Source organism: Aegilops tauschii, chromosome 1, assembly GCF_002575655.3.
Source record: "Aegilops tauschii subsp. strangulata cultivar AL8/78 chromosome 1, Aet v6.0, whole genome shotgun sequence".
NCBI lineage: Eukaryota > Viridiplantae > Streptophyta > Magnoliopsida > Poales > Poaceae > Aegilops > Aegilops tauschii.
In genome coordinates, this window is record NC_053035.3 from 134,013,493 (window position 1) to 134,037,650 (window position 24,158).

General features: G+C 47.3%; 1 pseudogene; it reads left to right on the top strand.

Annotated features, from left to right (window-relative positions):
• The first annotated feature begins 231 nt into the window (after nucleotides 1-231).
• On the top strand, nucleotides 232-733 carry LOC109754092 (uncharacterized; annotated as a pseudogene).
• Nucleotides 734-24,158: the final 23,425 nt, after the last annotated feature.

Sequence of the window (24,158 nt, forward strand, 5' to 3'; positions counted from 1 at the left end):
GGGCTGTGGGAGGCGGTGGTGGTGCTGGAGGACGCCGCGGCGGCCGTGATCGCCAAGAAGCCAGCGAGGGCGTACCTGCTCGGCGCGCTCGCGGAGAACCTGCTGATGCAGGTGGCGTCGAAGAAAACCGCGGCGGAGGTGTGGGCGGCCCTCAAGACGAGGTACGTCGGAGCTGATCGCGTGCGGGCGGCTCGGCTGGGCACGCTGCGCGGGGAGTTTGAGCTCCTGTGCATGGCGGACGCCGAGTCACTGGACGACTTCGCCGGCAGGCATGGCGGCGCGCTACGCGGCGTTGGGCTCGACCCTGGAGGACACCGCCCTCGTCAAGAAGCTGCTCGACTCGGTGTCGAACTGCTTGTACCTGGCGGTGGCCGGGATCGAGCAGTTCTATGACGTCGACACGATGGCGTTCGAGGACGCGTTGGGGCGGCTGAAGGCCTTCGACGAGCGGCTACGTCGGCGCGGGCAGGACGGAGGCGGCCATGGCGGGGACTAGCTGATGTTCATGGAGGCGCAATGGCGGGCGCGCGAGCGGCAGCGAGGCGGAGCTCGGGACGACGACGACGGGGCGCGCAGCGAGGCGTCGGGCTTCGGCGGCAACAGAAAAGGCCGGTGCTACAAGTGCGGTGAGCGGGGTCACTTCAAACGTGACTACCCGCAGTGGAAGAAGGCGCCGGCGGCGGAGCGGGCACTGCTTGTCGATGGCGACGTCGAGGACGCCGGGCTGCTCTGAGTCGCGGCTTAGGGCGCGAGTGTTGGGCGTAATAAGCCGCAGCGTCGCTCCTGACGCGGTTGGTGCGTGTATGGGCGCGCACCGGACGTGTTGGGCGCGCACCGGACGTGTTGGGCGCGCCGGGTCCGCGGGGTGTGTGTGCGTAGGTGTGCGTGTGTGAGTGCGTGAGCCAGCGCGTGTGTGCGCGGGGCCATGCCGTGTTGTTAGAGAGAAAGAAGGAGGGGTAGACCGCGTCGGACGCGCTGGGAGGCCATGGCGATCGCGTACGGGCGCGGTGCATGGACGCGGCCAGAGCGCGGAGGACGTGGGGAAGTGGGTGGGCGAGTGGGTGCAAGACAAGGCCTCGCAGGCCGGTGCTCGCGGGTATAAAGCCCTGGTTCCCTCTTGTAGCTTGGTGACATAGTCGAGTTCGTGCTCGAGGGGAAAGAAAAGCGTTCGTGCGCTGGAAAAATCTCAGTGTCCACCTCTTCTCTGAACTTATTCTTCCTCTCTTTTCTGATCGAGCCACGGCAAGCCAGAGCGAGCTGAGCGAGAGGGAGAGGACAGCTGCGGCGAGGCAGTGGCGGTTCCAACAGACCTCTCCATGCAATAGCCGTCGCCATGGCCGAGGAGAGCTCAAGCTCGTCCCCGGCTTGTACACCTCCGTCGTCTGCGTTGCTGCCACGAGGAGAGAATTGCAACCCTCGGCGTCGTCTTCTTCGTCCACGCACGCATCCACGAGCCTCGGATCGACCTCCCCGACGACTTCTTCTCGGCTTCCTCTGCTTCACGGACACCAAGCCGGAGGCCTCTTCTCGTCGTCGACATCTCCTACTTCTTCCTCGAGTCTACCTCACCACCGGCTAAATTCGTCGCATCCCTAAGCTCGATCGACTCCTCCGAGCCCCTCTACGTGAGCAGTCGTGCTTCCCTGTACCTTTTTCTCGTTGATTGCATCCTCTGTCGCCGGTTGCTTGCATGCCTGATAGTTCCTCCGCCGTCACTTTGGTCACCGGCAAGGTTGTTATGCTTCCTCTGTTTCTTCAGCACACACGCAGCGCCTCGTCTGCAGCTCGCGTGCACGCACCAGGGCCTACCCAGCTTCTTGTTTGCCGTAGCTCTCTGCCCCGAGTCGAGCGCACGCACACGAGTACAGCAAGAAGCAGCCGCTCGATCACATGCTCCCACGCAGTTTCCACACCCACACCCGCAGCTCACTCACTCACGCACACACCCGCGCGACGCACGCGCTCTTGCGCTCAGTCATTCCCAGTGCCTCCGCCGCACCTTGCCATGGCCCCGAGCTGAGGAAACGCTTGAGCTCGAGGTCTCTGCTTCCGCCTCACTCCGCACGCCGCGCACCACACCCCCACCTATTTCTGCACCCCCGCCGTTGGCCTGTGGTCGCGACTGTCGCTGTCTTGTTCGCCAGCGTCGTCACCCAGTACCTCTGTGATCCACGAAGAAGAAGGCCTGGCCTTTGATTCGGTTCAAGTTCGGCCACGCCTTTGTTTCGCACAAACATGCAGCAGTCGCTCTGTTCAGCACTCTACTCCTCTATCCAGGTCGTGGGGTGACACCCCGGTTGTTAAGCTACAGTAAACCCTTGCTAATCATGCCAGCTCATCATAATTAAACTTTTGTTAAACCTTACTTGTTCAAACTAAGGTCAAATTTAAATTCCAAAAAAACAAGTCTAAATTTATTTCTTCAAACTATTAAGGAAAAATGTTCGATGTATTGAAAATATTCCCTAACTATTTTTCATGAAGAAACCATGTTTTTATATAAGGCCTATATCTTTAAACTGAGCAAAAACAGAAAAGAAATATAAGAGAAAAACAGAAAAGGAAAAGGAAAACAAAAGAAGACAGAAAAAAAAAAGCCCCCCCCCATTTTACTTCCTGGGCCGTAGCCCACCCGGCCGGCCCAGGTGGCCCAGCTGCCACCTCCCCGTCTTTGTCGTCTTCTCCCCATGCCCCCACTGTTCGTCCGACCGCGCCCGCAGTCGCCGACAGACCAGCTCGCCGTCCCGCGCCGCTACAGCCCCCCGGAAGGGATAAGGACGCCGCCTGCGCCCCCTCGATCCCCTCTCCCACTTCCCCCTGCCACTCCACTCGCTCTCGCCCTCTCCCCCATCTTCTCCACCGCACACGATGCACTCGTCGCCGTGCCATCGTCGCCGTCGCGGACACCGTCGACCCCGCGCTGCACTACCGCGTCCTGGAGCTTCCCCCTCGTCATCTTCGTCGAACCCAAGGAGGAGATCAAGTCGGGGAGCATTACATCGACGCCACGCCCTCCTTTCTTCCCCGACCCCGACCCGGATCTCGCCGACGATTACCACCGCTCCGCTGCACCCAGCGCCTCCCCGAGCAACTCCCCGTCATCGATGTGAGCAGCGCCGCGTTTCCCCCTCCGTCCTCCCCCTCGATTTGCTGTTGCTGCTGCTAGCTCCACCATTGCCGCAGCTCGCTGCCGCCAGGCTCGTCGCCGGCGCGTCTCCGATGACCTAATGGTCATGGGACCATGCTCGTCGTCCCTACCGCACCACGTAGGCCCCGCCTAGCCGCTTAGTGTGCTCGAAAGCGAGCTGTAGCCGCGCGCTCGTGCTCACCCGAGCGCCACCGCGACCCTTCGTTGCTACTTCGGCCAACCTCGGCCTCCCCTGCTGCTGCCACTACCACCGGGCGACGCGCGGCACTGCCTGCGTCCGATCCCCTTTGGCCGCGCGTCGAATGGACGCGGGAGGCGCGATCCCGAACCCCTCCGCATCCCTGTGGTCGCCAGGGCTCTGTCGCCGGCGCGCCGCCGCGGTTTGGACCTCCCTGGGGCACCGACAGGTGGGCCCAGGGTCATTAGCCACTACCCCGGCCCTAAAACCCCCAGTGACATGTGGACCCCCCCCCCACTTTAACTAATTAGGATTAGTTTAAATTAACTCTGTTAATTAACCCAGCCACTGACAGGTCGGTCCCACCTACTAATTAGACTAATTTTTAAATAAATAAAACCTGTAAATAAATTGTCTCACTGACAGAGGGGGCCCACTGGTCAGTTTGACCAGTCAACAGTCAAACTTTGGCTGCTGACTCAGCCCCCTGTCCCCACCAGTCAGCCCCATGTGTACACCTTTGGGTACACTTATGTGTACCCGTAGCATTTAGCTAGTTAATTTTCGAATTAATAATAACCCCAAAAATTGATTAAAACTTTGAAAATTAATATAAAATAAATCGTAACTCGGATGGAAAAACTTTGTACATGAAAGCTGCTCCAAACGACGAGACAAATCCGGATACGCTGCCCGTTCGTCCGCCACACACCCCTAGCATATCGAACACGCAACTTTCCCCCTCCGGTTCATCTGTCCGAAAACGCGAAACACCGGGAATACTTTCCCGGATGTTTCCCCTCTTCGCCGGTATCACCTCCTGCCGCGTTAGATCACCTCTAGCACCGCGTATTGCCATGTTATGCTTTGTGATGCTTTGATTTCTCTGTTATTTATTGTGTCCCCCTCCGTTACTTCTTTCCGGTAGATCCCGAGACCGATGCCGGTACCCCTGTGATCGACTACATCGACGACGAACCCTTCTTGCCAGAGCAACCAGGCAAGCCCCCCCTTGATCACCAGATATCGCCTATTCTTCTCTATACTGCATGCATTAGAGTAGTGTAGCATGTTACTGCTTTCGGTTAATCCTATTCTGATGCATAGCATGTCATTGTTGCTACAGTTGTTACCCTTACCTTCTATCCTACTGCTTAGTATAGGATGCTAGTGTTCCATCAATGGCCCTTCACTCTTGTCCGTCTGCCATCCTATACTATCGGGCCGTGATCACTTCGGGAGGTGATCATGGGTATATACTATATACTTTATATACATGACACATGTGGTGACTAAAGTCGGGTCAGCTCGTTGAGTACCCGCAAGTGATTCTGATGAGGGGGCTGAAAGGACAGGTGGCTCCATCCCGGTAGAGGTGGGCCTGGGTTCCTGACGGCCCCCGACTGTTACTTTGTGGAGGAGCGACAGGGCAGGTTGAGACCACCTAGGAGAGAGGTGGGCCTGGCCCTAGTCGACGTTCGCGGATACTTAACACGCTTACCGAGATCTTGGTATTTGATCTGAGTCTGGCCATTTGGTCTATACGCACTAACCTGTTGGGGAACGTAGCAATAATTCAAAATTTTCCTACGTGTCACCAAGATCAATCTAGGAGATGCTAGCAACGAGAGAGAGGGAGTGCATCTTCATACCCTTGAAGATCGCTAAGCGGAAGCGTTACAAGAACGCGGTTGATGGAGTCGTACTCGCAGCGATTCAAATCGCGGAAGATCCGATCTAGCGCCGAACGGACGGCGCCTCCGCGTTCAACACACGTACAGCCCGGGGACGTCTCCTCCTTCTTGATCCAGCAAGGGGAGAGGAGAAGTTGAGGGAGAACTCTAGCAGCACGACGGCGTGGTGGCAATGGAGCTCGTGGTTCACCGGCAGAGCTTCGCTAAGCACTACGGAGGAGGAGGAGGTGTATGAGGAGGGAGGGCTGCGCCAGGGAAGAGGTGCGGCTGCCCTCCCACCCCTCCACTATATATAGGGGCAAGGGGAGAGGGGGAGGCGCCCTAGGGTTTCCCCTGGGGGGGCGGCCAAGCAGATTGGATCTCCCTAGGGAAAATCCTAGGGAGACTTGCCCCCCAAGCCAAGCAGGTGGAGGCTTGCCTCCCAAGCCAGGTGGAGGCGCCCCACCTCCCCAAGTAACGTGGGAAAGGGTGTGGGGGCGCACCACCCCTTAGTGGGCTGGTTTGCCCCTTCCCCTTTGGCCCATGAGGCCCTCCAACACTTGTCGGGGCTCCCGAAACACCTTTCGGTCATGCTGGCCATAGCCTGGTACCCCCGGAACACTTCCGGACTCCAATACCCTTCGTCCAATATATCGATCTTCACCGCCGGACCATTCCGGAACTCCTCGTGATGTCCGGGATCTCATCCGGGACTCCGAACAACCTTCGGTAACCACATACTATTTCCCATAACAACTCTAGCGTCACCGAACCTTAAGTGTGTAGACCCTACAGGTTCGGGAACCATGCAGACATGACTGAGACACCTCTCCGGCCAAAAACCAATAGCGGGATCTAGATACCCATATTGGCTCCCACATGTTCCATGATGATCTCATCGGACGAACCACGATGTCAGGGATTCAATCAATCCCGTATACAATTCCCTTTGTCTATTGGCATGTTGCTTGCCCGAGATTCGATCGTCGGTATCCCAATACCTCGTTCAATCTTGTTACCGGCAAGTCTCTTTACTCGTTCCGTAACGCATGATCCCGTGGCTAACTCCTTGGTCACATTGTGCACATTATGATGATGTCCTACCGAGTGGGCCCAGAGATACCTCTCCGTTTACACGAAATGACAAATCCCAGTCTCGATTCGTGCCAACCCAACAGACACTTTCGGAGATACCTGTAGTGCACCTTTATAGCCACCCAGTTACGTTGTGACGTTTGGTACACCCAAAGCATTCCTACGGTATCCGGGAGTTGCACAATCTCATGGTCTAAGGAAACGATACTTGACATTAGAAAAGCTCTTAGCAAACGAACTACACGATCTTGTGCTATGCTTAGGATTGGGTCTTGTCCATCACATCATTCTCCTAATGATGTGATCCCGTTATCAATGACATCCAATGTCCATGGTTAGGAAACCATAACCATCTATTGATCAACGAGCTAGTCAACTAGAGGCTTACTAGGGACATGTTGTGGTCTATGTATTCACACATGTATTACGGTTTCCAGTTAATACAATTATAGCATGAACAATAGACAATTATCATGAACAAGGAAATACAATAATAACCATTTTATTATTGCCTCTAGGGCATATTTCCAACATAACCAACTACGCGGGAACAGTTATGGGCACTCGACGTCGTGGTATCAGCCGAAGCCTTCATGACGTCAGCGATGGAGCGGCGCGCGCCGGATTGGACTGGAACACCTGCTAGGCTAGGTCTGCTTCCGGCCGCCCTCGCAATGTGCAGGTGTGCAATGGGCGATGGTCCAAGACCCCTGCGCCATAGGATTTAGACCGGTGTGCTGACCTCTCTGTTGTGCCTAGGTGGGGCTGCGACGTGTTGATCTTCCGAGGCCGGGCATGACCCAGGAAAGTGTGTCCGGCCAAATGGGATCAAGCGTGTTGGGTTATGTGGTGCACCCCTGCAGGGAAGTTTATCTATTCGAATAGCCGTGTCCCTCGGTAAAAGGACGACCCGGAGTTGTACCTTGACCTTATGACAACTAGAACTGGATACTTAATAAAACACACCCTTCCAAGTGCCAGATATAACCCGGTGATCGCTCTCTAACAGGGCGACGAGGAGGGGATCGCCGGGTAGGATTATGCTATGCGATGCTACTTGGTGAACTTACCATCTACTCTCTTCTACATGCTGCAAGATGGAGGTGGCCAGAAGCGTAGTCTTTGACAGGATTAGCTATCCCCCTCTTATTCTGGCATTCTGCAGTTCAGTCCACCGATATGGCCCTTTACACATATACCCATGCATATGTAGTGTAGCTCCTTGCTTGCGAGTACTTTGGATGAGTACTCACGGTTGCTTTTCTCCCTCTTTTCCCCTTTCTATACCTGGTTGTCGCAACCAGATGCTGGAGTCCAGGAGCTAGAGATCCCGAGGATGATTCTACATGGAGTTCGGCTTTGAGGAGTAGTTAGGAGGTCCCAGTCAGGAGGCCTTGCCTTTTTGATCATTGCTACTTTTGTGCTAGCCTTCTTAAGGCAATCTTGTTTAACTTATGTATGTACTCAGATATTATTGCTTTCGCTGACTCTTGTGTTTTCGAGCTTATGTATTCGAGCCTTCGAGGCCCCTGGCTTGTAATATAAAGCTTGTTTTATTTTAATTTGTGTCTAGAGTTGTGTTGTGATATCTTCCCGTGAGTCCTCAATCTTGATCGTACACATTTGCGTGTATGATTAGTGTACGGTCAAATCGGGGGCGTCACAGTTCAAGTCCCAGCCGCCCCCTTTTTTTGCTCTGTTTTCCTGCTATTTTGCACACCCACATCCGCTTCGGGCCAGATCTGCTACCGGTCTTGCACAGTGCGTTGAATCTAGCCTGTATATGTTTTTTTTCTGTTCCAGTTGATTTAGCATTTATTCAGTTTTCTGCATATTCAGATAAATGCCATTAATTTTCATTGCTCATAATTAAATAACCGTCCATCGGATTTAAACATGTCATATATGTAAAATGCTTAGAATCTGATGTACTTTCACAATATCCAACTTTCATCCATGTTTAAAATGTTTAGAAAATTATGTTTGTATAAATGGCATGTTAAAATGGTTTATTTCATAACTACATAACCGTAGCTCCGAATTAAATAAATTTTATATGTAAATGGTGTAGAAAAATGCATAGATTAACATGGTGCACTTCATTTTGCTGTTTAACAACATTAAAAATATGATTTAGGGCAGAACAGTACCAAATTCAAAATTTGCATATGAGGATTTTTCGGAATTGTTGTTTGTTGTTTCCGGCCTCATTTAAACTTGCCTAAATAGTTAGTTTACTTATGTTTCACCCCTTTCCATGTTTAACAATATTTAATATTGTTGGGTACATAAACGAGAGCGAGCTAAATAATTGAATGTGGTGTTTTATCAATATGTAACTCGTTGCATATTGAGCTCCACTTAATTTGTAGTATTGATTGTTGCACTTTGCCATGCCATGCCTCATTAAAATGGACATACATCATACTTGATTGTGTATCATGTCATGTTTATGTGATGGTTGTTTACCATGTTGTTTGTTTCTTTCCGGTTGTGCTTCTTCTCGATAGTTCCCGGTTTTTGTTGCGATTGTGAGGATTCGTTCGACTTCGTTGCTTCGTCTACTTCATGGACTTGATCTTCTTCCTAGCGGGATTTCAGGCAAGATGAACGTCACCTTGGATCTCACTACTATCTTTGCTTTGCTAGTTGTCTTGATGCTATCGCTATGTCGCGCCACCTACCACTTGTTTATCAAGCCTCCCAAATTGCCATCATAGCCTCTAACCTTTTCCACCATCCTAGCAAACCGTTGTTTGGCTATGTGACTGCTTTGCTCAGCCCCTCTTATAGCGTTGCTAGTTGCAGGTGCAGATGCAGGTTCTTCCATGTTGGGACATGGATATCATGGGATATCACAATATCTGTTATTTAATTAATGCATGTATATACTTGGTAAAGGGTGGAAGGCTCGGCCTTTTGCCTGGCGTTTTCTTCCACTCTTGCCGCCTTAGTTTCCGTCATACTGGTGTTATGTTCCTTGATTTTGCGTCCCTAACACGATGAGGGTTTATGGGCCCCTCTTGACAGTTCGCTTTGAATAAAACTCTTCCAGCAAGGCCCAACATTGGTTTTACCATTTGCCTAATAACAACTAAAACATGCATAGGGACTTTCCGGACCCCGAGGACTTAATCTACCCCCCGGGCAAGTGCTCATCATGAGTGTTGGCCCAAACTAGAGCATCGTGCGGGACCGCCCCTAGGAAACTTGGGGTATTTGGATCCTATACGCTTCGCTCATCCGATCGTGGCCTGAGACGAGATACGCGCGGCTACTATCAGGGTATCGGCACGTCGGGAGGTCTTGCTGGACTTGTTTTACCATTGTCGAAATGTCTTGTGCGCCGGGATTCCGAGTCTGGTCGGAGGATCCCGAGATGGAGGATTGTCTCCGCGGATTGTGAGCTTGTCATGGGCTAAGTTGGGACACCCCTGCAGGGTTTAAACTTTCGAGAGCCGTGCCCACGGTTATGTGGCTGATGGGAATTTTTAATATCCGGTTGTAGAGAACTTGACACCAGATTCGAATTAAGATACACCAACCGCGTGTGTAACCGTGATCGTCTCTTTTCGGGTGAGTCGAGAAGAGAACACGGTGGGGTTATGTTTGAATGTAAGTAGTTCAGGATCACTTCTTGATCATTACTAGTTTGCGACCGTTTGCGTAGTTTCTCATCTTATTCTTGAACTCGTAAGTTAGCCACCATACATGCTTAGTCACTTGCTGCAACCTCACTACTTATCCATTCCTATCCATTAAGATTTGCTAGTCTTGACACCCATGGTAATGGGATTGATGAGTCCTCGTGGCTCACAGATTACTACAACAACAGTTGCAGGTACAGGTAATGCGATGATCATGACATGAGAGTGATGCTTGCTTGTTTTCGAGTTCCTCTGCTTCTTCTTCATTCAGGGGATAGGTTTCTAGTCGGCAGCCTGGGATAGCAGGGTGGATGTCGTTCTTATTTTCCGTTTGACATCATCTGTAGTCGGATGCCTCTCTTCTGTATGATGTTTGATGTATTCTTGTGGCATTTGTATGCCCTTTGTATGTATTGTTGGGGAACGTAGTAATTTCAAAATTTTCCTACTCACACGCAAGATCATGGTGATGCATAGCAACGAGAGGGGAGAGTGTTGTCCACGTACCCTCGTAGACCGAAAGCGGAAGTGTTAGCACAATGCAGTTGATGTAGTCGTACGTCTTCACGATCCGACCGATCAAGTACCGAACGTACGGCACCTCCGAGTTCAGCACACGTTCAGCCCGATGACGTCCCTCGAACTCCGATCCAGACGAGTGTTGAGGGAGAGTTTCGTTAGCACGATGGCGTGGTGACGATGATGATGTTCTACCGACGTAGGGCTTCGCCTAAGCACCGCTACAGTATTATGGAGGTGGACTATGGTGGAGGGGGCACCGCACACCGCTAAAAGATCAAACGATCAATTGTTGTGTCTCTAGGGTGCCCCCCTGCCCCCGTATATAAAGGAGCAAGGGGGGAGGTGCGGCCGGCCAGGAGGGGGCGCGCCAGGAGGAGTCCTACTCCCACCGGGAGTAGGACTCCCTCCCTTTTCCTTGTTGGATTAGGAGAAGAGGGGGAAAGAGGTGGAGGAGAAGAAGGAAAGGGGGGGCGCCGCCCCCCTCTCCTTGTCCTATTCGGACCAGGGGGAGGGGCGCGCGGTCCTTGCCCTGGCCGCCTCTCCTCTTCTCCACTAAGGCCCACTATGGCCCATTAACCCCCGGGGGGTTCCGATAACCCCTCCGGTACTCCGGTAAAATCCCGATTTCACCCGGAACACTTCCGATATCCAAATATAGGCTTCCAATATATCAATCTTCATGTCTCGACCATTTCGAGACTCCTCGTCATGTCCGTGATCCCATCTGGGACTCCGAACAATCTTCGGTACATCAAAACATATAAACTCATAATATAACTATCATCGAAACGTTAAGCGTGCGGACCCTACGGGTTCGAGAACTATGTAGACATGACCGACACACGTCTCCGGTCAATAACCAATAGCGGAACCTGGATGCTCATATTGGCTCCCACATATTCTACGAAGATCTTTATCGGTCAGACCGCATAACAACATACGTTGTTCCCTTTGTCATCGGTATGTTACTTGCCCGAGATTCGATCTTCGGTATCTCAATACCTAGTTCAATATCGTTACCGGCAAGTTTCTTTACTCGTTCCATAATACATCATCCCGCAACTAACTCATTAGTTGCAATGCTTGCAAGGCTTAAGTGATGTGCATTACCAAGTGGGCCCAGAGATACCTCTCCGACAATCGGAGTGACAAATCCTAATCTCGAAATACGCCAACCCAACAAGTACCTTCGGAGACACTTGTAGAGCACCTTTATAATCACCCAGTTACGTTGTGACGTTTGGTAGCACACAAAGTGTTCCTCCGGTAAACGGGAGTTGCATAATCTCATAGTCATAGGAACATGTATAAGTCATGAAGAAAGCAATAGCAACATACTAAACGATCGTGTGCTAAGCTAACGGAATGGGTCAAGTAAATCACATCATTCTCCTAATGATGTGATCCTGTTAATCTAATGTCAACTCATGTCTATGGCTAGGAAACATAACCATCTTTGATCAACGAGCTAGTCAAGTAGAGGCATACTAGTGACACTCTGTTTGTCTATGTATTCACACATGTATCATGTTTCCGGTTAATACAATTCTAGCATGAATAATAAACATTTATCATGATACAAGGAAATAAATAATAACTTTATTATTGCCTCTAGGGCATATTTCCTTCAGTCTCCCACTTGCACTCGAGTCAATAATCTAGTTCACATCGCCATGTGATTTAACATCAATAGTTCACATCTTTATGTGGTTAACACCCATAGTTCACATCGATATGTGACCAACACCCAAAGGGTTTACTAGAGTCAGTAATCTAGTTCACATCGCTATGTGCTTAACACCCAAAGAGTACTAAGGTGTGATTATGTTTTGCTTGTGAGATAATTTTAGTCAACGGGTCTGTCACATTCAGATCCGTAAGTATTTTGCAAATTCTATGTCTACAATGCTTTGCACGGAGCTACTCTAGCTAATAGCTCCCACTTTCAATATGTATCCAGATTGAGACTTAAAGTCATCTGGATCAGTGTCAAAAACTTGCATCAACGTAACCCTTTACGACGAACCTTTTTCACCTCCATAATCGCGAAACATATCCTTATTCCACTAAGGATAATTTTGACCGTCTCTAGTGATCTACTCCTAGATCACTATTGTACTCCCTTGCCAAACTCAGTGGTAGGGTATACAATAGATCTGGTACACAGCATGGCATACTTTGTAGAACCTATGGCTGAGGCATAGGGAATGACTTTCATTCTCTTTCTATCTTCTGTCGTGGTCAGGCTTTGAGTCTTACTCAATTTCACACCTTGTAACACAGGCAAGAACTCTTTCTTTGATTGTTCCATTTTGAAATACTTCAAAATCTTGTCAAGGTATGTACTCATTGAAAAAACTTATCAAGCGTTTTGATCTATCTCTATAGATCTTGATGCTCAATATGTAAGCAGCTTCACCGAGGTCTTTCTTTGAAAAACTCCTTTCAAACACTCCTTTATGCTTTGCAGAATAATTCTACATTATTTTCTATCAACAATATGTCATTCACATATACTTATCAGAAATGTTGTAGTGCTTCCACTCACTTTCTTGTAAATACTGGCTTCACCGCAAGTCTGTATAAAACTATATGCTTTGATCAACTCATCAAAGTCTATATTCCAACTCTGAGATGCTTGCACTAGTCCATAGATGGATCGCTGGAGCTTGCACATTTTGTTAACACCTTTAGGATCGACAAAACCTTCTGGTTGCATCATATACAACTCTTCTTTAATAAATCCATTAAGGAATGCAGTTTTGTTTATCCATATGCCACATTTCATAAAATGCGGCAATTGCTAACATGATTCGGACAGATTTAAGCATAGATACGAGTGAGAAACTCTCATCGTAGTCAACACCTTGAACTTGTCGAAAACCTTTTGCGATAATTCTAGCTTTGTAGATAGTAACACTACTATCAGCGGCCGTCTTCCTCTTGAAGATCCATTTATTTTCTATGGCTTGCCGATCATCGGGCAAGTCAACCAAAGTCCACACTTTGTTCTCATACATGGATCCCATCTCAGATTTCATGGCCTCAAGCCATTTCGCGGAATCTGGGCTCATCATCGCTTCCTCATATTTCGTAGGTTCGTCATGGTCAAGTAACATGACCTCCAGAACAGGATTACCATACCACTCTGGTGCAGATCTCACTCTGATTGACCTACGAGGTTCGGTAGTAATTTGATCTGAAGTTACATGATCATCATCATTAGCTTCCTCTCTAATTGGTGTAGGAATCACAGGAACAGATTTCTGTGATGAACTACTTTCCAATAAGGGAGCAGGTACAGTTACCTCATCAAGTTCTACTTTCCTCCCACTCACTTCTTTCGAGAGAAACTCCTTCTCTAAAAAGGATCCATTCTTAGCAACGAATTTGCCTTCGGATCTGTGATAGAAGATATACCCAATAGTCTCCTTTGGGTATCCTATGAAGACGCATTACTCTGATTTGGGTTCAAGCTTATCATGTTGAAACTTTTTCACATAAGCATTGCAACCCCAAACTTTAAGAAACGACAACTTTGGTTTCTTGCCAAACCACAGTTCATAAGGTGTCATCTCAACGGATTTAGATGGTGCCCTATTTAACGTGAATGCAGCCGTCTCTAATGCATAACACCAAAACTACATTGGTAAATCGGTAAGAAACATCATAGATTGCACTATATCCAATAAAGTACGGTTATGACGTTCGGACACACCATTATGCTGTGGTGTTCCAGGTGGCACGAATTTGTGAAACTATTCCACATTGTTTTAATTGAAGACCAAACTCGTAACTCAAATATTTGTCTCCGCGATCAGATCATAGAAACCTTATTTTCTTGTCACGATGATTTTCCACTTCACTCTGAAATTCTTTGAACTTTTCAAATGTTTCAGACTTGTGTGTCATCAAGTAGATATACCCATATCTACTCAAATCATCTGTGAAGGTCAGAAAATAATGATACTTGCCGTGAGCCTTAACACTCATCGGACTGCATACATCAGTATGTATTATTTCCAATAAGTCAGTTGCTCGCTCCATTGTTCCGGAGAACGGAGTCTTAGTCATCTTGCCCATGAGGCATGGTTCGCAAGCATCAAGTGATTTATAATCAAGTGATTCCAAAAGTCCATCAGCATGGAGTTTCTTCATGCGCTTTACACCAATATGACCTAAACGGCAGTGCCACAAATAAGTTGCACTATCATTATTAACTTTGCATCTTTTGGCTTCAATATTATGAAAATGTGTATCACCACAATCGAGATCCAACAAACCATTTTCATTGGGTGTATGACCATAGAAGGTTTTATTCATGTAAACAGAACAACAATTATTCTCTAACTTACATGAATAACCGTATTGCAATAAACATGATCCAATCATATTCATGCTCAACGCAAACACTAAATAACATTTATTTTAGGTTCAACACTAATCCTGAAAGTATAGGGAGTGTGCGATGATGATCATATCAATCTTGGAACCACTTCCAATACACATCGTCACTTCACCCTTAACTAGTTTCTGTTCATTCTTCAATTCCCGTTTCAAGTTACTACTCTTAGCAACTGAACCAGTATCAAATACCGAGGGGTTGCTACGAACACTAGTAAAATACACATCAATAATGTATATCAAATATAGCTTGTTCACTTTGCCATCCTTCTTATCCGCCAAATACTTGGGGTGGTTCCGCTTCTAGTGACCAGTCCCTTTGCAGTAGAAGCACTTAGTCTCAGGCTTAGGTCCAGACTTGGGCTTCTTCACTTGAGCAGCAACTTGCTTGCCGTTCTTCTTGAAGCCCCTTCTATCCCTTTGCCCTTTTCTTGAAACTAGTGGTCTTGTTAACCATCAACACTTGATGCTCTTTCTTGATTTCTACCTTCGTCGATTTCAGCATCGTGAAGAGCTCGGGAATTACTTTCGTCATCCCTTGCATATATAGTTCATCACGAAGTTCTAGTAACTTGGTGATAGTGACTAGAGAATTCTGTTAATTACTATCTTATCTGGAAGATTATCTCCCACTTGATTCAAGCAATTGTAGTACCCAGACAATCTGAGCACATGCTCACTGCTTGAGCTATTCTCCTCCATCTTTTAGCTATAGAACTTGTTGGAGACTTCATATCTCTCAACTCGGGTATTTGCTTGAAATATTAACTTCAACTCCTGGAACATCTCATATGGTCCATGACGTTCAAAACGTCTTGAAGTCCCGATTCTAAGCTATTAAGCATGGTACACAAAACTATCAAGTAGTCATCATATTGAGCTAGTCAAACGTTCATAATGTCTGCATCTGCTCCTGCAATAGGTCTGTCACCTAGCGGTGCATCAAGGACATAATTCTTCTGTGCAGCAATGAGGATAATCCTCATATCATGGATCCAATCCGCATCATTGCTACTAACATCTTTCAACTCAGTTTTCTCTAGGAACATATCAAAATAAAACAGGGGAGCTAAACGCGAGCTATTGATCTACAATATAGATATGCTAATACTACCAGGACTAAGTTCATGATAAATTAAAGTTCAATTAATCATATTACTTAAGAACTCCCACTTAGATAGACATCTCTCTAATCTTCTAAGTGATCACGTGATCCATATCAACTAAACCATAACCGATCATCACGTGAAATGGAGTAGCTTTCAATGGTGAACATCACTATGTTGATCATATCTACTATATGATTCACGCTCGACCTTTCGGTCTTAGTGTTCCGAGGCCATATCTGCATATGCTAGGCTCGTCAAGTTTAACCTGAGTATTCTGCATGTGCAAAACTGGCCTGCACCCGTTGTAGATGGACGTAGAGCTTATCACACCCGATCATCACGTGGTGTCTGGGCACGACGAACTTTGGCAACGGTGCATACTGAGGGAGAACACTTTTATCTTGAAATTTAGTGAGAGATCATCTTATAATGCTACCGTCAATCAAAGCAAGATAAGATGCATAAAAGATAAACATCACATGCAATCAATATAAGTGATATGATATGGCCATCATCATCTTGTGCTTGTGATCTCCATCTCCGAAGCACCGTCATGATCACCATCGTCACCGGCGCGACACCATGATCTCCATCGTAGCATCGTTGTCGTCTCGCCAATCTTATGCTTCTACGACTATCGCTACCGCTTAGTGATAAAGTAAAGCATTACAGGGCGATTGCATTGCATACAATAAAGCGACAACCATATGGCTCCTGCCAGTTGCCGATAACTCGGTTACAAAACATGATCATCTCATACAATAAAATTTAGCATCATGTCTTGACCATATCACATCACAACATGCCCTGCAAAAACAAGTTAGACATCCTCTACTTTGTTGTTGCAAGTTTTACGTGGCTGCTACGGGTTTAGCAAGAACCGTTCTTACCTACGCATCAAAACCACAATGATAGTTTGTCAAGTTGGTGATGTTTTAACCTTCGCAAGGACCGGGCGTAGCCACACTCGGTTCAACTAAAGTTTGGAGAAACTGACACCCACCAGCCACCTGTGTGCAAAGCACGTCGGTAGAACCAGTCTCGCGTAAGCGTACGCGTAATGTCGGTTCGGGCCGCTTCATCCAACAATACCGCCGAACCAAAGTATGACATGCTGGTAAGCAGTATGACTTATATCGCCCACAACTCACTTGTGTTCTACTCATGCATATGACATCCATGCATAAAACCAGGCTCGGATGCCACTGTTGGGGAACGTAGTAATTTCAAAATTTTCCTACGCACACGCAAGATCATGGTGATGCATAGCACTGAGAGGGGAGAGTGTTGTCCACGTACCCTCGTAGACCGAAAGCGGAAGCGTTAGCACAACGCTGTTGATGTAGTCGTACGTCTTCACGATCCGACCGATCAAGTACCGAACGTACGGCACCTCCGAGTTCAGCACACGTTCAGCCCGATGACGTCCCTCGAACTCCGATCTAGCCGAGTGTTGAGGGAGAGTTTCGTCAGCATGACGGCGTGGTGACGATGATGATGTTCTACCGACGCAGGGCTTCGCCTAAGCACCGCTACAGTATTATCGAGGTGGACTATGGTGGAGGGGGGCACCGCAGACGGCTAAAAGATCAAACGATCAATTGTTGTGTCTCTAGGGTGCCCCCCTACCCCCGTATATAATGGAGCAAGGGGGGAGGTGCGGCCGGCCAGGAGGGGGCGCGCCAGGAGGAGTCCTACTCCCACCCTTTTCCTTGCTGCATTAGGAGAAGAGGGGGAAAGAGGTGGAGGAGAAGAAGGAAAGGGGGGCGCCGCCCCCCTCTCCTTGTCCTATTCGGACTAGGGGGAGGGGCGCGCAGCCCTTGCCCTGGCCGCCTCTCCTCTTCTCCACTAAGGCCCACTATGGCTCATTAACCCCCGGGTGGTTCCGGTAACCCCTCCGGTACTCCGGTAAAATCCTGATTTCACCCGGAACACTTCCGATATCCAAATATAGGCTTCCAATATATCAATCTTCATGTCTCGACCATTTTGAGACTCCTCGTCATGTCCGTGATCACATCCGGGACTCCAAACAATCTTCGGTACATCAAAACATATAAACTCATAATATAACTGTCATCGAAACGTTAAGCGTGCGGACCCTACGGGTTCGAGAACTATGTAGATATAACCGAGACACGTCTCCGGTCAATAACCAACAGCGGAACCTGGATGCTCATATTGGCTCCCACATATTCTACGAAGATCTTTATCAGTCAGACCGCATAACAACATACGTTGTTCCCTTTGTCATGTATGTTACTTGCCCGAGATTCGATCGTCGGTATCTCAATACCTAGTTCAATCTCGTTACCGGCAAGTCTCTTTACTCGTTCCGTAATACATCATCCCACAACTAACTCATTAGTTGCAATGCTTGCAAGGCTTAAGTGATGTGCATTACCGAGTGGGCCCAGAGATACCTCTCCGACAATCGGAGTGACAAATCCTAATCTCGAAATACGCCAACCCAACAAGTACCTTCGGAGACACCTGTAGAGCACCTTTATAATCACCCAGTTACGTTGTGACGTTTGGTAGCACACAAAGTGTTCCTCCGGTAAACGGGAGTTGCATAATCTCATAGTCATAGGAACATGTATAAGTCATGAAGAAAGCAATAGCAACATACTAAACGATCGTGTGCTAAGCTAACGGAATGGGTCAAGTCAATCACATCATTCTCCTAGTGATGCGATCCCGTTAATCTAATGACAACTCATGTCTATGGCTAGGAAACATAACCATCTTTGATCAACGAGCTAGTCAAGTAGAGGCATACTAGTGACACTCTGTTTGTCTATGTATTCACACATGTATCATGTTTCCGGTTAATACAATTCTAGCATGAACAATAAACATTTATCATGATATAAGGAAATAAATAATAACTTTATTATTGCCTCTAGGGCATATTTCCTTCATGTATCCCCAACTATTATGTAATGGTACGATGTAATGATATCCACCTTGCAAAAGTGTTTCAATATGCGGCTCTATCCTTGGTGGAACCCTCGAGTTCCTCTCGGATAGGATCGCATATTGGGCGTGACAGAGTGGTAGCTCACGGAGGCTCTGCGTGCGGACGCCTCAGCCTGCCGTGCAGCCACAACTGATGTGTTATGTGCTCAGGCCTCGCTCTCAAGAACATAATATCTCCCCTTGCTGTGAACATCAAAAAGAGCAGGCACATGCAAAAAGGTATCCACAACGGACCTTTTATTAAACAAAAGGTTATAAGTAAAATTATGGGATTCACCACTAAGGATTTTATGACGTTTCATAGCGGGAAACCTCCTAGTAGTTTGAATCAGAGGAATTGAGTGGCTGGCGAATGAGACCCGCCAGCGGGTAAAGAGAATTTAAGTTTGGAAGGACCTCGTTTTGGCGTTTCCGTGGAACTGGAGTATTCGGTAAGCCGGAGGACAATTCTTCACCTCCGTTGTTCCGAGTCTGGCGCCGGCTCTCGTGCTGCTGTTGCTTCAAAAGAAAGTGAGGATCCAAATGAGCTAAGGGGTGTGAAAAGCTTACTTTCCGGGTTACTCATCGAATTTTCTGTCTTGGCAAAGGTGTTGAGCCGGAGGAAATAATAGTTACCTCTTCTTCAACTGCTTGGCTGGCCCCCGTATCATCCTGAGAGTAATAAATGTCAATAAGATAATTGAAAAAGGAGCCAAGAGTCAAGGGCTACCTCTGACTCAGAGCTATCATTTAGCTCAAACATTTCAGAGGCACTTGGTTTCTTCTTATGCTTCTTGGTGGTTTTCTTGGCGGCTTTCTTGACAGCCCTGGCCTTTTTGGCAGCTTCATGGTCATATTTTGCCTTCCAAAAATCAGATTTAGCCTTTGAAAGTCAGTGAAGTTGAGTTAATATAATGTTGGGAATCGTAGCATAATTTTAAAATTTTCCTACGCTCACCAAGATGCATCTATGGAGTGTACTAGCAACAAGGGGAAAGGAGTGCATCTACATACCCTTGTAGATTGCGAGCGGAAGCGTTCCAATGAACGTGGATGACGGAGTCGTACTCGCCGTGATCCAAATCACCGATGACCGAGTGCCGAACGGACGGCACCTCCGCGTTCAACACACGTATGGTGCAGCGATGTCTCCTCCTTCTTGATCCAGCAAGGGGGAAGGAAAGGTTGATGGAGATCCAGCAGCACGACGGCGTGGTGGTGGATGTAGCGGGTCTCCGCAGGGCTTCGCCGAGCTTCTGCGAGACGGAGAGGTGTAGCAGGGGGAGATGGAGGCGCCCAAGGCTGTCTCGTTGCTGCCCTCCCTCCCCCCCCCCCTTTATATAGGCCCCCTGGGGGGGCGCCGGCCCTGGAGATGGGATCTCATGTTGGGGAACGTAGTAATTTCAAAAAAAATTCCTACGCACACGCAAGATCATGGTGATGCATAGCAACGAGAGGGGAGAGTGTTGTCCACGTACCCTCGTAGACCGACAGTGGAAGCGTTATCACAACGCGGTTGATGTAGTCGTACGTCTTCACGATCCGACCGATCAAGTACCGAACGCACGGCACCTCCGAGTTCTACACACGTTCAGCTCGATGAAGTCCCTCGAACTCCGATCCAGCCGAGTGTTGAGGGAGAGTTTCGTCAGCACGACGGCGTGGTGACGATGATGATGTTCCACCGGCGCAGGGCTTCGCCTAAGCTCCGCAACGGTATTATCGAGGTGTAATATGGTGGAGGGGGGCACCGCACGCGGCTAAGAGATCTCAAGGATCAATTGTTGTGTCTCTGGGGTGCCCCCCTGCCCCCGTATATAAAGGAGCAAGGGAGGAGGAGGCCGGCCCTAGGAGGGGGCGCACCAAGTGTGGAGTCCTACTAGGACTCCCTAGTCCTAGTAGGATTCCACCTCCCATATGGAATAGGAAAAGAGGAAGGGAAAAAGAGAAGGAAGGAAGGGGGCGCCCCCCTTCCCTAGTCCAATTCGGACCAGACCAAGGGGAGGGGTGCGGCCACCCTTGAGGCCCTTTTTCTTCTTTCCCGTATGGCCCAATAAGGCCCAATACGTATTCCCATAACTCTCCGGTACTCCGAAAAATACCCGAATTACTCGGAACCTTTCCGAAGTCCGAATATAGTCGTCCAATATATCGATCTTTACGTCTCGACCATTTCGAGACTCCTCGTCATGTCCCCGATCTCATCCGGGACTCCGAACTTCTTCGGTACATCAACATACATAAACTCATAATAAAACTGTCATCGTAACTTTAAGCGTGCGGACCCTACGGGTTCGAGAACTATGTAGACATGACCGAGACACGTCTCCGGTCAATAACCAATAGCGGGACCTGGATGCCCATATTGGCTCCCACATATTCTACAAAGATCTTTATCGGTCAGACCGCATAACAACATACGTTGTTCCCTTTGTCATCAGTATGTTACTTGCCCGAGATTCGATCGTCGGTATCTCGATACCTAGTTCAATCTCGTTACTGGCAAGTCTCTTTACTCGTTCCGTAACACATCATCCCGCAACTAACTTATTAGTCACAATGCTTGCAAGGCTTATAGTGATGTGCATTACCGAGTGGGCCCAGAGATACCTCTCCGACAATCGGAGTGACAAATCCTAATCTCGAAATACGCCAACCCAACAAGTACCTTTGGAGACACCTGTAGAGCACCTTTATAATCACCCATTTACGTTGTGATGTTTGGTAGCACACAAAGTGTTCCTTCGGTAAACGGGAGTTGCATAATCTCATAGTCAGAGGAACATGTATAAGTCATGAAGAAAGCAATAGCAACATACTAAACGATCGGGTGCTAAGCTAACGGAATGGGTCAAGTCAATCACGTCATTCTCCTAATGAGGTGATCTCATTAATCAAATGACAACTTATGTCTATGGCTAGGAAACATAACCATCTTTGATTAACGAGCTAGTCAAGTAGAGGCATACTAGTGACACTCTGTTTGTCTATGTATTCACACATGTATTATGTTTCCGGTTAATACAATTTTAGCATGAATAATAAACATTTATCATGATATAAGGAAATAAATAATAACTTTATTATTGCCTCTAGGGCATATTTCCTTCAGTCTCCCACTTGCACTAGAGTCAATAATCTAGTTCACATCGCCATGTGATTTAACATGAATAGTTCACATCACCATGTGATTAACACCCATGGTTCACATCGTCATGTGACCATCACCCAAAGGGTTTACTAGAGTCAGTAATCTAGTTCACATCGCTATGTGATTAACACCCAAAGAATACTAAGGTGTGATCATGTTTTGCTTGTGAGATAATTTTAGTCAACGGGTCTGTCACATTCAGATCCGTAAGTATTTTGCAAATTTCTATGTCTACAATGCTCTGCATGGAGCTAGTCTAGCTAATTGCTCCCACTTTCAATATGTATCTAGACCGAGACTTAGAGTCATCTAGATTAGTGTCAAAACTTGCATCGACGTAACCTTTTACGACGAGCCTTTTGTCACTTCCATAATCGAGAAACATATCCTTATTCCAGTAAGGATAATTTTGACCGCTGTCCAGTGATCTACTCCTAGATCACTATTGTACTCCCTTGCTAAAATCAGTGTAGGGTATACAATAGATCTGGTACACAGCATGGCATACTTTATAGAACCTATGGCCAAGGCATAGGGAATGACTTTCATTCTCTTTCTATCTTTTGCCGTGGTCGGGCTTTGAGTCTTTACTCAATTTCACACCTTGTAACACAGGCAAGAACTCTTTTCTTTGACTGTTCTATTTTGAACTACTTCAAAATCTTGTTAAGATATGTACTCATTGAAAAACTTATCAAGCGTCTTCATCTATCTCTATAGATCTTGATGCTCAATATGTAAGCAGCTTCACCGAGGTCTATCTTTGAAAAACTCCTTTCAAACACTCCTTTATGCTTTGTAGAATAATTCTACATTATTTTCGATCAACAATATGTCATTCACATATACTTATCAGAAATGCTGTAGTGCTCCCACTCACTTTCTTGTAAATACAGGCTTCACCGCAAGTCTGTATACAACTATATGCTTTGATCAACTTATCAAAGCGTATATTCCAACTCCGAGATGCTTGCACCAGTCCATTGATGGATCGCTGGAGCTTGCATATTTTGTTAGCACCTTTAGGATTGACAAAACCTTCTGGTTGTATCATATACAACTCTTCTTTAATAAATCCATCAAGGAATGCAGTTTTGTTTATCCCTTTGCCAGATTTCATAAAATGCGGCAATTGCTAACATGATTCGGACAGACTTAAGCATAGATACGAGTGAGAAACTCTCATCGTAGTCAACATCTTGAACTTTGTCGAAAACCTTTTTGCGACAATTCTAGCTTTGTAGATAGTGATACTACTATCAGCGTCCGTCTTCCTCTTGACAATCCATTTATTCTCAATTGCTTGCCGATCATCGGGCAAGTCAACCAAAGTCCACACTTTGTTCTCATACATGGATCTCATCTCAGATTTCATGGCCTCAAGCCATTTTGCGGAATCTGGGCTCACCATCGCTTCTTCATAGTTCGTAGGTTCATCATGGTCTAGTAACATAACCTCCAGAACAGGATTACCGTACCACTCTGGTGCGGATCTTACTCTGGTTTACCTACGAGGTTTGGTAGTAACTTGATCTGAAGTTACATGATCATCATCATTAACTTCCTCACTAATTGGTGTAGAAGTCACAGGAACAGATTTCTGTGATCCAATAAGGGAGCAGGTACAGTTACCTCATCAAGTTCTACTTTCCTCCCACTCACATCTTTCGAGAGAAACTCCTTCTCTAGAAAGGATCCATACTTAGCAACGAATGTCTTGCCTTCGGATCTGTGATAGAAGGTGTACCCAACTGTCACCTTTGGGTATCCTATGAAGACACATTTCTCCGATTTGGGTTTGAGCTTATCAGGATGAAATTTTTTCACATAAGCATCGCAACCCCAAAATTTTAAGAAACGACAACTTTGGTTTCTTGCCAAACCACAGTTCATAAGGCGTCGTCTCAACGGATTTTGATGGTGCCCTATTTAACGTGCATGCAGCTGTCTCTAATGCATAACCCCCAAAACGTTTAGTGGTAAATTGTAAGAGACGTCATAGATTGCACTATATCCAATAAAGTACGGTTATGACGTTCGGACACACCATTATGTTGTGGTGTTCCAGGTGGCATGAATTTGTGAAACTATTCCACATTGTTTTAACTGAAGGCCAAACTCGTAACTTAAATACTCTTCTCCACGATCAGATCGTAGAAACTTTATTTTCTTGTTACGATGATTTTGCTTCACTCTGAAATTATATGAACTTTTCAAATGTTTCAGACTCTTGTTTCATTAAGTAGATATACCCATATCTGCTCAAATCA